The 8,876-nt window shown below is 38.9% G+C and overlaps 1 non-coding gene across 1 annotated transcript; it reads left to right on the forward strand.

Annotated features, from left to right (window-relative positions):
* The first annotated feature begins 1,047 nt into the window (after positions 1-1,047).
* Positions 1,048-1,154, forward strand: LOC138171852 (U6 spliceosomal RNA). The gene has a single exon (XR_011170980.1). It is a non-coding gene; the product is annotated as a U6 spliceosomal RNA (small nuclear RNA).
* Positions 1,155-8,876: the final 7,722 nt, after the last annotated feature.

Raw genomic sequence — 8,876 nt, forward strand, 5'->3', positions numbered from 1 at the left:
CCAGGACCTTCCAATCATTCAATCAATTACAAAGTCCCTGTTCTAAATACTACTCCACCCCTAGGCTGTACCTTCATTTGGTCCACCACAAAACCCCTCTTCTCAAATGGAGATTAGTTTCCAAACATAAGTAAAGTACCTTCATTTGTTCAATCACAGAGCACAAAAAGGTCAAAAGTTCCCCACCCCTGGATCACAATTGAATCTACCCCAGAGTTACATCAAGTTTAAGCACAGCACTTAATACCCAAATGGAGGTCTTTTCTTCATCTTGACTTGAGGCAAGTTCTCAGCAATCTTAGTTCCTGGGGAGACAAGGCTTAGCAAGGCCACAAGATACATTGTCAGTCCCTTCATTAATTCATCCTCTGTCTGTAGAACAGTCCTAGAACCCCTGAAAACATTAGCAAAACCCTCTCCCAGGATTTCTGTAAACATGCAACAAGAAAATCCTTCTTCAGGGCTTCTGAACCAACAGAAAGGTTCCCAGACCCCTGCAACAACAGCACTGTCCTTCACCAGTGGACAGTATTAACTCTGTCTGCAGGACAGTCTCCAGACCCCTGCAACAACAGCACTGTCCTTCACCAGTGGACAGTATTCACTCTCTGTTTGCAGGACAGTCTCAGGGCTTTTTAGCCAACAGCCAGGTTCCAGGACTTCTTCAACAAAAGGACTGTCTTTCACCAGTAGACATATCTGGCAAAACAACATCAAAACAGACAGACAAAGTACCAGCAAAACAGCCATGTCTCCTCAGTCCTTGGAAGCTCAGGGGGCAGGTCTCAAAAGTCTAGGACAATTCAAAGTAGTCCCCAGCAATTCTATCAGTCTCTCTCTCTGCCTCCACGAGGGTGCTGCTTCCAAAAAGTTCTTCTGCCTCTCTCTTGTCTCTACAAATCTACGTCACCAGCTCCTCCTAGTTCAGGACTCTCTTTTCACATCAACAAATCCATCCCACAGGTGGGATTAACAAGCTCTGGGTTTTAACACAATCAGTTTGAAAACCAAGCCAATACAGGGGAATCTTTAAATGCCATTACTAGTGTGCTCGCTTCGGCAGCACATATACTAAAATTGAAATGATACAGAGAAGATTAGCATGGGCCCTGCGCAAGGATGACACACAAATTCGTGAAGTGTTCCATATTTTGGGGCTGCCAGGTGGCTCAGCGAGTAAGAGCACCGGCTCCAGTGTTGGGACGACCTGGAGATCGAATCCCGGGCTCAGACACTCAGCAACCACACCCAGAAATAACTGGCAGTGTAACCTTGAGCAAGTTACTTAACCCTGATTGCTCAATAAAAAAAAAATGCCATTACTATCACAGGGGCACATAAACATTTGGCAACTGGCAGCTTTAGTACCTACTTCCAAGTTCCAGGCCACTGAGGGTAGACTGAGAAGAGAACCTTTAGGAAATGGGAGGTGGTGCTCACAGATAGGGAGGCCCTGGGCAGTGTATAGAGCAAGTTCAGAAGCAAGCAGCCCCTGTATTATTTGATCCCAGGAGTCAAGCAGGACCTCAGTTCTAGCATCTAGCCCAGTCTGAATTGTACAGAGGAATGATTAGGTAAGGCAGTCCAGACCAAAGGGAAGCCTGAAGTTCTATCACTGAACCAGAAAGGTATTGGAGCCAGACAACAGGGGCTCAATCCAGAAGGATGCTACCATCACTCTATTCCAAACCCATGTCAGAAAAAAAGGGGAAGGGGAGGGAACAGGAGCAGAGGGGAGGAGAGAGAAGGGGAGGGAGGGGAGGGAATTATGTATATACACAATTATATATATATATATATATATATGTATGTATGTATGTATGTATAACACTTAATATCCCAAGAAAGCAGCAACAGGATCAACCCAGACCTTCCTTCCAGAATTGTGGCAAAACCCAACCAGGAAGGAGGCTGGAAGAATGGCAAACAAAAAACAGAACTACACCATTATGAATTATTATTGTGTCAGGGATGTTCAAGACACAAATGTAAAAGAACAGCCTGACTCCAAAACATCTACAAGCAAAGCCTCAGAAAACACATACGTATATGGGGCACAAATTCAATAAGAATTTTGGGAAAAAATAAAACAGGAGCAAAAAAATGTAAAAAAAGTATGTTTTTAGTGAAATAAGAGTACTTGAAAAAATAGAAAAGAACTGAGTGCTATGGAAGAAACTTTTGGAAAAAGGAATGAATGGCTTGGCACAAGAGGCATAAAACCTTCTCCAATCAAAACTCCTTGAGAAACAGTATGGGCCAAGTAGAATCCAGCAATTCCATGACACTAGCAGAAACAGTAAAGCACATTTAAAAGGCTGAAAAAATAGAATCAAATGTAAGATAATTTACAGCAAAAATAACTGTCCTAGAAAACAGATCTAGGAGAAAAAACTGTACAATTAGAACACTATGACTAAAAAGACAGACATCATATTTCAAGAAGTCATAAAAGAAAAATGGGCATATCTTACAGAACCAGAAGAAAAAATGGAAGGAGAAGCCACCAGTTACTTCCGTAAAGAAATTCCAAAATAAAAACTCCCAAGAACATGACATTCCAAAATCCAGGGCATCCAGGTAAAATAAAAATACTGCAAACAATCAAAAAGAAAAAATTACTGAAGGAAGCACTAAGGAGTAGCCAGTCAGAATCACGCATGATTTAGCAGTCACAACTATAAAGGAGTGAAGAGCTTGGGATATGATATTCTAGACGTCAAAGAATGTGAGCTTTTAACCCAGCAAAACTGAATATAATGCTACAGGGACAGGGGTGGGGAGGTGGAGATGGAACTTTGATAAAATAGAAGACTTCTACACATTTCTGATGATATAACTAGAGCTATATAGAAAACTTGAAGTTCAAAAACAGGAATTAAGAGAAATAGAAAAAAGCAAACACAAATGAACAATGATAATCATAAAAAAATAATAATGATAAAGGACCTGTCTGTGGTTCTGTTATGTCTTGATGATCTTTTTTTAATGTTTTTCTTTTTCTTTTGAAATTTTTTTCATTTTGAACTTAAATACAAAAAGAAAATAAAAACCATTTCCATGTATGCAGACAACAAAAAGAGAGGATTCCATATAAAACTAAGGATTTCCATTTCACACTGTTTATTTTTCTAAATTATGTAATAAAATACCACACATCATTTTCAAAGCCACCCTGCTTTTCTGTGCTTCCTTCTAAGTTTTTTTGTTTTTTGCTATGTGTTTTTTATATTTTTCCTTTCCTCCCCAACCTGCCCTAGAGAAGCCTATCATTAGACACAAGTGTGTGTGTGTGGGGGGGCGGGGGGGTGTATGTACCGTATTATACATACTTCTATTTGTCAGTTCTTTTTCTGGATGTGGTTAGCATCTTCCTTCATAGGTCCTTTGTAGTTGATCTGAATATTCATAATGCTCAATTAGTTGTTCAAAGTTCTTCCTAGAACCATATTGCTGTCACTGTGTGCAGTATTCTCTTGGTTCTTCTCATTTCACTCTTTATTATTTCATGCAAGTCTTCCATGTTTTTCTAAAATCAATCAGCTCCTTATTTCTTACAGTTCAGTAGTATTCCATGACGATCATTTATCACAACTTACCCAGCCACTCCCCAATTTATGGCATCCTCTCAATTTCCAGTTCTTGGCCACCACAAAGAGAACTGCTATAAATATTTTAGAACATGCAAATTCTTTTCCTTTTTACCCTGATGACCCTGGGAAACACACCTAACAGTAGTATTATTAGGTCAAAAGGTACACACAATTTAACAACTCTTTGGGCACAATTCCATGTATCTATACAAAAGAGGGGAGTAGCTGACACTTGAACTTCATTCTTATCTGAACTGGTCAAAAGAAGGAAAAACACACACATGCACAGAGTTGGGTATGAAATACATTTCTCTCAGCAGGAGAGAAAAGGGAAAGGGGGAAATGGAAACTTAGAAGGAGGGTAAATTAAGGGAGGGATTAGTCCCAAGCAAAGCAAACTCTAACTAAGGGTGAACAATCATATTTATTACTCTTTTTTAGGTGGCAGAGAATAAGAATTGGAGTGGCTGCACATAAAGTGGAAAATGACTGAACAAGTTATGATATACAAATATGATGGAACATCACTTACTGTAGGTAATAATGAAAAAGATAATGTCAAAAAAAACCCGAGAAGACTCACATGAATCGATGCAAAACAAACCAGATAAACCATTTATACAATGAAAACAATGGGGTAAAGACAAATAACTTTGAAAAAATTGGGAATTTTGATGAGCAGAATTACCAACCATGACTCCAGAGAACTGATGATGAAATATGATCCCCACCTTCTGATAGAGAGGTGAAATACTCAGAGTACAGAATGAGGCATGCATAAACATGGAGCTCCTTATGGCCTCTAGGACAAATACAAACTTCTCTGCTTGCCTTTTAACTCTCTTCACAACATGGTCCCAACTAATCATTCCAGGGTTGATATATATACATCCTTCACCTTATTAAATTCTACCACTGTCTATCTATTCCTCACATATGACAGGCAATCTCCTATCTCTGTACTGTGCCTCTGTACTGATGGTCTTGTGCCTGAAATGTGCCCCCTTCTCATGTCCACTTCACAAAATCCCTACTTTCCTTCAGGTTAAAGTCTTTCTAAATGTCTGTCTTTTTTGTATTTGTACCCCTACCACTTAGGACACTGCCTGTTACGTAGATGACACATAATAAAATGTTTCAGGGTGCAGTGGATAGAGTGTTGGGCCTGGAATCAAGAAGACTCATAGTCCTGAGTTCAAATTTGGCCCCAGAATAGTTGTGTGACCCTGACCAAGTCACTTAACCCTGTTTGCCTCAGTTTCCTCCTCTGCAAAAAGAGTTAGAGAAAGAAATGGCAAATCACTTCAGCATCTTTGCCATGGAAACCACAAATGGGATCACAAAGAGTCAGGCAGAACTAAAAAATAACTAAACCATAACAACCAAAATGTTTATTGATTATCTGACTAACTGATGCTTTTTCTGATCCTTCAAACTGCTCATGGGCTCCCTCACACTCTTGTACTTAACTATGTTATATTTATTTTGTACTTTTACCACATGTATTTATTCTGTATTTTTGTGTGTATGTGTAGCTCTCCTCCACTAAATATCAAACTCTTAAGTTGTGCAATTATTTAATTATTATTATTTCTGCATTCTAGCACCTGGCACAGTATCTGATAATAATTATGACAAAAGCCGGAAAGTATATAGTAACTTTAAGATTTGCAAAGTGTTTTATATACGGTCTCTCTTTTGATGCTCACTACAACCCTGTAAGATACACGCTATTATTATGCATCCCTTTTTACAGATGAGGAAACTAAGGCGAACAGAGGCTATGTGACTTACTCAGGATCACACAGTCAGCAAATGCATAAAGCAGGATGTGAATTAAGATCTTCCTGCCTTCAAGTCTTAATAGCACACTATCTGCCATTCTACTAAACTACCCCAATAGCAGAAGTCATGTGTCAGGGGCTCCTAATATATACTCTTTTATTGATGCTGTTGATCTAAGCAGTGTTCTGAGGAGGAAAATCTGGATGGTAAATGTGCTCAAGATCAGACTATATGAAATTGACCAAAGGGGTTCAGGATAATTAGCTTGGAGATGAGAAAAACCTAGGGATTACAATATAGCAAACTTCAATTATTTGCAAGACTGTCATGTATAATGGGATTAGAATTAGGGGGAGTTTTTTGGTCCCATAGAACAAAATTAAAAGCAGTGGGTGGAAATTTCAGATTATGTTCAGATATAAAAAAGACTCCTTGATAATTACACCAACTCACATTGAAACTATCTCTTTTAGTAGGCAGTAAAACCCTCCTTCCTATAAACCTTTAATCAAAGACTGGGCAACCACTTATCCTATATTACAAGGGATTCTTGTTCAAGCAGAAGTGGGCCTAGATGATCTTTGAGATCCCATTCATCTCAGATATTCAGTGACTTCCCTAAATATTTCCATTATTGTCTTATCACTTTACCCAACTCAAGTACTGACAGAAATTCTAGGCAGAAAACTGTGACTGCATCTTGCTCCATGGATCTTTGATTAATCTTTTATTTATTTATTTTTAGTTTTCAACATTCATTTCCACAAGATTTTGAGTTACAAATTTTCTCTCTGTCTTTCCCTTACCACATACCCTAAGATAGAGAGCCTACTGAATACCCCTTCCCCCAATCTGTTCTCTCTTATATCCTCCCCCATCCTCTCCCCAACTTTCCAGTAGGGCAAGATGGATTTCTATACCCCAGTGCCTGTATATCTTATTTCCAAGTTGCATGTAAAAAACAATTTTTAATCATTTGTTTTTAAAACTGTGATTTCCAGATTCTTTTCCTAATTCCATCCTCACCCACCCCCAGTGGGTGGATATGCAATTCAATATAGGTTGTACATGTGTAGTTACACAAAGCATTTCCATAGTAATTATATTGTGAAAGACTATATTTCCCTCCATCTTATCCTGCCCCCCCACTTATTCTATTTTCTACTTTGACCCAGTCCCTTTTCAAAAGTGTCAGCTTCTAACTACTTTCTACCCCAATCTGCCCTCCCTTCTATCATCCCTCCTCTTATTCCCTTTCCCCCTACTTTCCTATAGGGTAAGATACAAAATTGAGTGTGTATGTTATTCTCTCCTTAAGCCAAATTCAATGAGAGTAAGGTTGACTCATTCCCTTTTACCTTCCTGCTCTTCCCCTCCATTGTAACATTTTTTCTCTTGCCTCTTTTATATAAGATAATTTACCCTAGTACCTCTCTCCCGTTCTTCTTCTCCCATTATATTCCTCTATCAGCTCTTAATTTTATTTTTTAGATACCATCCCTTCTTATTCAATTGATCCTGTGCCCTCTACATATACATGTACACACATATAGACACTCACATATCTATTTATACACACATACACCCTCCTATACATACATATATATGTATGAATACACATATACACATATATATTCCCTTCAACTATCCTCACACTGAGGAAAGTCTAATGAGTTACAATTATTGTTTTCCATGTAGGAATGTAAATAGTTCAACTTTAATAAGTTCCTTATGATTTCTTTTTCCTGTTTACCTTCTCATATTTCTCTTGCTTCTTGGATTTGAAAGTCAGATTTTCTATTCAGCTCTGGTTTTTTCTACCAAGAATGATTGAAAGTCCTTTATTTCATTGAATGACCATATTTTCCCCTGGAACATGATACTCAGTTTTGCTGGGTAGGTGATTCTTGCTTTTAATCCTAGCTCCTTTGACCTCTGGAATATCATATTCCAAGCCCTTTGATCCCTTAATGTAGAAGCTGCTAGGTCTTGTTTTATCCTGATTGTGTTTCCAAAATACTCAAATTGTTTCTTCCTGACAACTTGTAATATTTTCTCCTTGACCTGGGAACTCTGGAATTTGGCTATGATATTCCTAGGAGTTTTCTTTTTGGGATCTTTTTCAAGAGGTGATTGGTGAATTCTTTCAATTTCTATTTTGCCCTCTGGTTCTAGAATATCAGGGCAATTTTCCTTGAGAATTTATTGAAGGATGATTTCTAGGCCCTTTTTTGATCATGGCTTTCAGGTAGTCCAATAATTTTTAAATTGTGTCTCCTTAGGTCTATTTTCCAGGTCAGTGGTTTTTCCAATGACATATTTCACATTGCCTTCCATTTTTTGTATCTATTTTATAGTCCCTTGATTTCTCATAAAGTTATTAGCTTCCATTTGCTCTAATATAATTTTGAAGGAATTATTCTCTTCAGTGAGTTTTTGAAATTCCTTTTCCATCCGGACAATTAACATTTTTTTTTTCTTTTTGGAGGGGGAAGTCAAGGCAATTGGGGTTAAGTAACTTGCCCAAAGTCTCATGGCTAGTTTTGTGTTAAGTGTCTGAAACTAGATTTGAACTCAGGTCCTCCTGACTCCAGGGCCAGTGCTCTATTCACTGCACCACCTAACTGCCCCCGACAATTCAACTTTTTAAGATATTCTTCTCCTCGTTGATTTTTTGGGCCTCTTTTGACTTTCGAGTTAGTCTACTTTTTAAGGTGTTATTTCTTTCAGTATTTTTTTGGGTCTCCTTCAGCAGGCTGTTAACTCACTTTTCATGATTTTCTGGCATCATTCTCATTTCTCTTCCCAATTTTTCCTCCACTTCTCTTACTTAATTTTCCAAATCCTTCTTGAGTTCCTCCATGGCCTGTTACCAGTTCCTATTTTTCTTGGAATCTTTTGATTCATGAGTTTTGATTTTGTTGTCTTCTTCTGGTTCCATGTTTTATTCCTTTTTGTCCCCAAAAAAGGATTTTATGGTCTGATTGTGCTTCCGGTGCCTGGTCATCTTGCCAGCCAATTATCTGACTTTTGAGCTCTTTGCCACAATAGAACTCTACTTCTAGAGTGGAGAGAGCTTTGTCCCAAATTGCTGGGGTTTTTGAAAATGTTGTCAGAGGTCTGAGGAGGGCACCTTCTCTACAGCCACCACAAGCTCTGGTACATTGGTGTTTCTCACTCCAGGACCACCACCCAAGACTGTGACCCATATCCAAGCAGAAAGAGATAATCCAAAGCAAGAGCGATTACCCTTTTGATGGTTGCTTGGTCCCCCAGTGATCTGCAGGCCAGGAGCTCCAGAGATAACCAGGTGGCAGTAACTGTAGCTGCTGTGCTGCCATGTACCTCTGGGTGGCAGGGGCTAGACCACACTCTTCCATTACCCTGTCCCAACAGAGTTCCCCACTGACCTTTTACTCTCTCTTTGGAGTTTATGCGTTGAGAAGTCTGGAAACTGCCATAGCTGATGGTGATTCACTCCCCTAAAGTCTTCTCTGG

Source organism: Petaurus breviceps, unplaced genomic scaffold (assembly GCF_028583685.1).
Source record: "Petaurus breviceps papuanus isolate PSGF00001 unplaced genomic scaffold, PetGlider_PUasm1.0 47, whole genome shotgun sequence".
Taxonomy (NCBI): domain Eukaryota; kingdom Metazoa; phylum Chordata; class Mammalia; order Diprotodontia; family Petauridae; genus Petaurus; species Petaurus breviceps.